The sequence below is a fragment of the Trichechus manatus genome, unplaced genomic scaffold (assembly GCF_000243295.1).
Source record: "Trichechus manatus latirostris isolate Lorelei unplaced genomic scaffold, TriManLat1.0 scaffold00007, whole genome shotgun sequence".
In the NCBI taxonomy this organism is placed as follows: domain Eukaryota; kingdom Metazoa; phylum Chordata; class Mammalia; order Sirenia; family Trichechidae; genus Trichechus; species Trichechus manatus.
The window spans coordinates 31,060,917-31,066,462 of NW_004443943.1; the positions used below are offsets into that span (position 1 = coordinate 31,060,917).

The following is a 5,546-nucleotide window of genomic DNA, read 5'->3' on the forward strand; positions in this document are numbered from 1 at the left end:
AGTGCCCATTTGTAACCAAGGCTTTGGCCTTCCAAAAAGGCTTGATTATGACATTCATAATTCATTGGCAGTCAGTCTATTACCGATTCAATGATTTCTCCAGCCAGGGAAAGAATCTTGATTCTTTAAAAACTGATTTTTCGCATTAGAATAGCAAAAGCAATTAGTTTTATTTTTAGCTCTGTTAAGCAAGAGCTCTAATGAAGGCGAAAGGAGGTTTTTCCCCTTCTTTCTTTCTCCCATTCTTTCCCCTGAGGTGTTTGGGAGAATTCAACCCTGGCCGTTTGCTCCCTGCTGTCACCGGGTCATTGTGGGATGCCTCTGGCTGCGGTAGGAAACCTGCGGAATGAAGAGTTTATGAAGGCTGAGGATGGTTTTCAGAAATTTATTCTTAGGCTTGCATTTCTGGGGGTCTCAGGGGCCTCTTTTTTTTTTTTTTTTTTTTTTCCTGGGCTGGCAAATAGAATTCTCTTTACTACATTGAGGAAGATGATGTAAGGTTAATTCCATTAGTTGTCATATTTCGCATTCAAAGAGTACATCTCCAGATTGTAGGACTGAGAGTTTTCTTGACACCACACAAACTATGCTCATGTTATCACATATTGCTCTGGAGATGTAGCAGCTTGGTGTCTGATCACCTGCCACTTGCTCCAGTGACGGCCGTCCTGAGGTATGGATAGCGGCCTTCTTCCCCCTGCATGGATACATTCAGAGAATTGTCCACCGATGTGGTAAGGATGTGGCTAGGATCCACCCATACGTGGCAGATGGTCTTTTAGTGATCTTCAAATCATTGCAGCAGGAGGCCATTGATGGTGAAGAGAAACAAGTGTGGCCCACTATCAAAGACAATTGTATTTCCATCGTTTTGCATCCAACTAGTCTCCATATGAACTGATAAAGGAACACTTGTGACCTTGTGTGCTTGGATGGCTGTTTTGCCACCAATCCTCTCAGTTGTAAAGTCAAAGGTGGTAATTCTTCTCTTTTTGTTAGTGTCTCTTTGGGACATCACTGTTATTCTGTTTGTCTTCTTTGAAGGCCAGCAGACATTCCAGAAACATGCAAAGGGGATAAAGAGAGACAGTGGGGTGTTGCCTTCCGATGGTTTCAGTTAGCACTCTGTGAAAAATACCTTTGGAAAAATATGCTAATTTTCCCACAAATGGAAAAATTCCATTTTTTGGTCAGGAGAACAGAGCAGATGTTCAGCACGATATCTAAATGCATTAACATTAGAAATACACCTTAACTCAGGCACTGTAGATGTGTAAATATCACCTTCCTAATCACCCATCATCAGGAACGGGCCATCCTTTGTGAGAAGGGCTTTCATGGAAAAACAGCACTGAGACATGGCGAGAGCAGTCCGAGCACCCCCGTCCCGACAATTTCACACCTTGATAGTTCCTCTCCAAATCCCCAGTGAATGCAAGATGCCTCTGAGGGAGGGGCGTCACATGTTCACTAAGAGACCACTGCGTTGGGCTTAGCCAGATCATAGTGTCCTCTTGTACATCCCAGTCATAAAGCATGTGCTTAGACAATACAAACAATTGACTTTTCTTGTCCATCCACTGACAAGTCACTTCCTGAGAGACTGACACAATGGGCTCAACAATGGGCTCAAACATAGCAACGATTGTGAGGTGGCACAGGACCAGGCAGTGTTTTGTTCTGTTGTACACAGAGTCACTATGAGCTAGAACTGACTCGATGGTACCTAACAACAACAGACGCCTACCTCAACTCTCATCATGTAGGTGGGGGTGGAAGTGTGTGTAGGGTGAGCCTGGCAGACTTAGTCCCTAAGCCCCACATTGCATCTGGAGTTTCTGGCATGAAAAGCTGAGAACAGTGTTACTTGGCATTAAGGGCTCCCCTTCCCACAGTATGGGCTAAACCTACCATCCCTAGCCTTATCCCTTCCGTTCCCCTGCACCAACCCTTGCTCTGGTCAGAATGGCTTACACCAATGGTTTGGTCTGGGATAGGACCTCACACATTTTTTGCTCCTTTTGTTGACTCCCTCACCTGCTTCTCCTTTCCAAGCCCCCACCAACATGCTGGAATATCATTTCCACAATGAACTCTCTTTCCTTTGCATTCCAGGGGGCCATCTTGTGCCTATAGCTTTAGGTCCTGTGGTAGATTAATTACTTTTGTGTGTGGCCTTTCTAGCCATGGTCTTGTAACTCCCACCCACGTGTTTGTGTGATAGGGTAATTGTGGCCTACCAAGGGGATTGGTCAGTTTTGCCTTGAAAGACCCAATTCCAGAGCAGATGAGGAGCCCACCACCAGCAAGGAAAAAGAGACCAGCAGGAGAGGGCGTGGTGGGTTTGCTGGCCCGTGGAGAGAGAAAGCTAAGTGCCTTTGGGCAGAGACTGAGGGTCAGGGAGAGGCATGCCTGCGAGCACAGCTGGGGAGAGGTTATCCTGATGGAAGAACTGTGTCCTGAGTGTTGAGTCCGAATTGTAACTGTTACTTCCCTAATAAACCCCTCATAACTGTGAATATGGTTTGTGAGTTCTGTGTGGCCATTGCACTGAATTATCGAACCCAGCAGAGAGTGCTGTGGGAGGGATGGTTGGTGTCAGAATTGGTAAAGATGGCAGAGAGAGGAGGCTTGTCTGGCCTCCACCTCATGGGAGTCAGCCTTGCACTGTTTATCTTGGCTTTCCTTCCCCCTTGTGGGGTTGGAGGAGGTCAGACACTGCCCCCACGCCATTTTGACAAGTCCCTAGACCATGTTGTGTACATGCAGCCTTGGACCACTAGGTAACCTGGTCAGGTTTATTACCCATTCAGATGCCTACAGGTTCCAGGGAGGTAAGCTAAAAGAGCAATTGTAGTAGGGACTGTGGTGACCCAGAGAGCATGTGGCCACTCCAAATGATGTAGCCACTATTCAGCTACTGAAGACAGTTTTCATACAGAGCCTTTGGTCTAGTGTTATCAGATCTTTTGAGTTTTCTTTTTTTAAGAACAACTGGAAACCCAGATTTTAAAATCTAAAATCTCCTAATTTTTAAATGTTGAAATAAATTCACTTTTATTGAAAACCCTTTGTGGGCCCAAAACCCACATCTAGGGGTTACCATTTTATTTCTTCAGTTTCAGGTTTGGGGAGCAGAACCCACAGAGCCCAGCTCAGAACTCCAGTTCTAAAGCATTTTGAGGTCCTGCTGCCTCTCATATCCTAATATATCAGGTAGAAGAGATAGCCCTATGTGGCCCCAGGCTTAGAGAGGTTCAGGGGATCACAATCATGCAGTTATCTTAGGGCAGAGACAGCACTAACTCATCTGGCCCAGAACTCTTTCACCAGGACTTCGCAAATGTAAGGTGATGATGCCCAAGCATGTGGTGTCAATTTTGTAGCATCTTTACTGTTATCCAGTCTTAATGAAAAATGAGGAAAACATTTTCAGTCTGGATTAGATTAGGTGAGGGAAAAACATATAAGATAAGCCTCCCATTGGTTTCTGTATTTTGTGGGGAAGATGTTCCTGAAATTTTGCTTTGAGGAGATGGCTGTTGAGTACCTTCTGTGTGCCACTGTGGAAGCCACAGGGAAGACTGAGCCACCCCTTGCCCTAATTCCTGTCCTTGATAGACTTGCAGTCACAGGCCCATGACACAGCCCTGGAGAAAGGACTTGGCCATCTTCATCATTGCATATTTCCCAGCCCCCAGCCCTCTGTCCAGCACGTAATAGGGACTAGACAAATTGGGGAGGTGGGGGAAGAAGTCAAACTAAGTGAGACATAAAATGGAGGAGAGACAATACAGAGCTTCCAGCTAACAAAGTCAAATTGCTTTCTCTTGATTGGAGCATTTTATTTCTCATATCAGTCTGATCTTGGCATGTCATGGCATCAATTCCTCTTGGTGGACAACTGCCTATGGTGAACCAGTGTCTTAAACTGACATGCTGATGCCCTGTCTCTACCGTTATTCCAGGTGATATTACCTGGGAAGCTGGGCTGGGGCTGGGGGAGGGAGGGCAGGTGTAAAAGTGGTAGCAAACAGGTAAAAAAAACCATGGTTAATGCATTTCTTTTGAATACCCACCCCGCTTTTCTCTCTGTTTATCTGATTTCAACCCCTAAGTTATTCCCATGGAAAGCGGAGCGTTACTGTGTGTCTCCTCATCTTCAGGGCCAGAAAGATTGCCTGCCATTCCCAGGGAGAGGAGATAAAAATTGGACCCTGGTGGAGGCCGGCTCAGGGTGTTGGATGAGCCTCTGACAGAAGATATGAATCTTGGCCCCAGGTCCCAGTGAAGGATGACAGGGCTGACAAGCCTGCATCAAACACTCCTCCGTTCTGGGGGAGCCATCACACAGCCCTGCGGACTCTGGCAGTACACACTAATGAGCGCCCTGCTCATATACCATCCTGCCCCAAGGCTGGGGCAGGAGCAGCCCTTGGGGCAATTGTGAAGGAGACGGCGGTTAACTCTACCCTCTGTACTCCTAGTCCTGTTTTGAGTGGCCTTTCTCTTGTTTTCTACCTCTGCTTCACCTTCCTAGCCCTCTTATAGCCTCCTGTCCTTCCTGGGGACATGTACGCCTTTCACAAATTAACTCACTGAAAATCATTAAGAATTTAATGTGTTATTCTGGGTGGTTTTTAAAGTTTACCAGGAGACCCCAGGCATAGGGCAGATGTTTAACCCTAAGGAATTAATGTCTGATTGTCACATTTCAGGCTTCTGCTGTGAAGTGGATTTTGACTGGAAAATGGGAGAGGATTCTTTATTTTTTTAAATTTAATTATTTTAACGGCTTTATTGGGATATAATTCACATACAATATAATTTACCCATTTAAAGTGTACAAGTCAATGGTTTTTTAGTATATTCACAGATATGTGCAACCATCACCACAGTCAATTTTAGAACATTTTCATCATCTCCAAAAGAAACCCCATACCCCTTAGCTATCACCTGCATCCCCCTACCCACCCCCTGCCACACACACTTGACCTAAGCAACTGCCAGTCTACCTTCTGCCTCTATATATGTCCCTGTTCTGGACATTTCATATGAATGGAATCATATAATATGTGGTCTTTTGTGACTGACTTCTTATATAAAACATATTATCAAACTTCATCAATGATGTAGCATGTCTCAGTACTGCATTCTTTTTTATGGCTGAGTAATATTCCATAGTATGGATATACTACATTTTATTTATCCATTCATCAGTTGATAGACATTTGGGTTGTGTCTACTTTTTGGTTGATAATGCTGCTATAAACATTTGTATACACGTTTTTTTGTGTGGACATATATTTTTAATTCTCTTGAGTATACATATATACCTAGGAATGGAATTGCTGGGTGATATGGTGACTCTACGTTTAATCATTTGAGGAATTGCCAGGCTGCTTTCCAAAGCGGCTTCACCATTTTACATTCCCACCGGTAGAGTATGAGGGTTCCGATTTCTCCACATCCTTGCCAACACTTGTAATTATCTAACTTTTTGATTCTGGTGGGTGTAAATTGGTATCTCTTTGTGGTTTTAATTT

General features: G+C 44.6%; 1 pseudogene; it reads right to left on the minus strand.

Moving 5' to 3' along the window:
- Window positions 1-778: 778 nt before the first annotated feature.
- On the minus strand, window positions 779-1,569 carry LOC105756672 (F-box/WD repeat-containing protein 12-like; annotated as a pseudogene).
- Window positions 1,570-5,546: the final 3,977 nt, after the last annotated feature.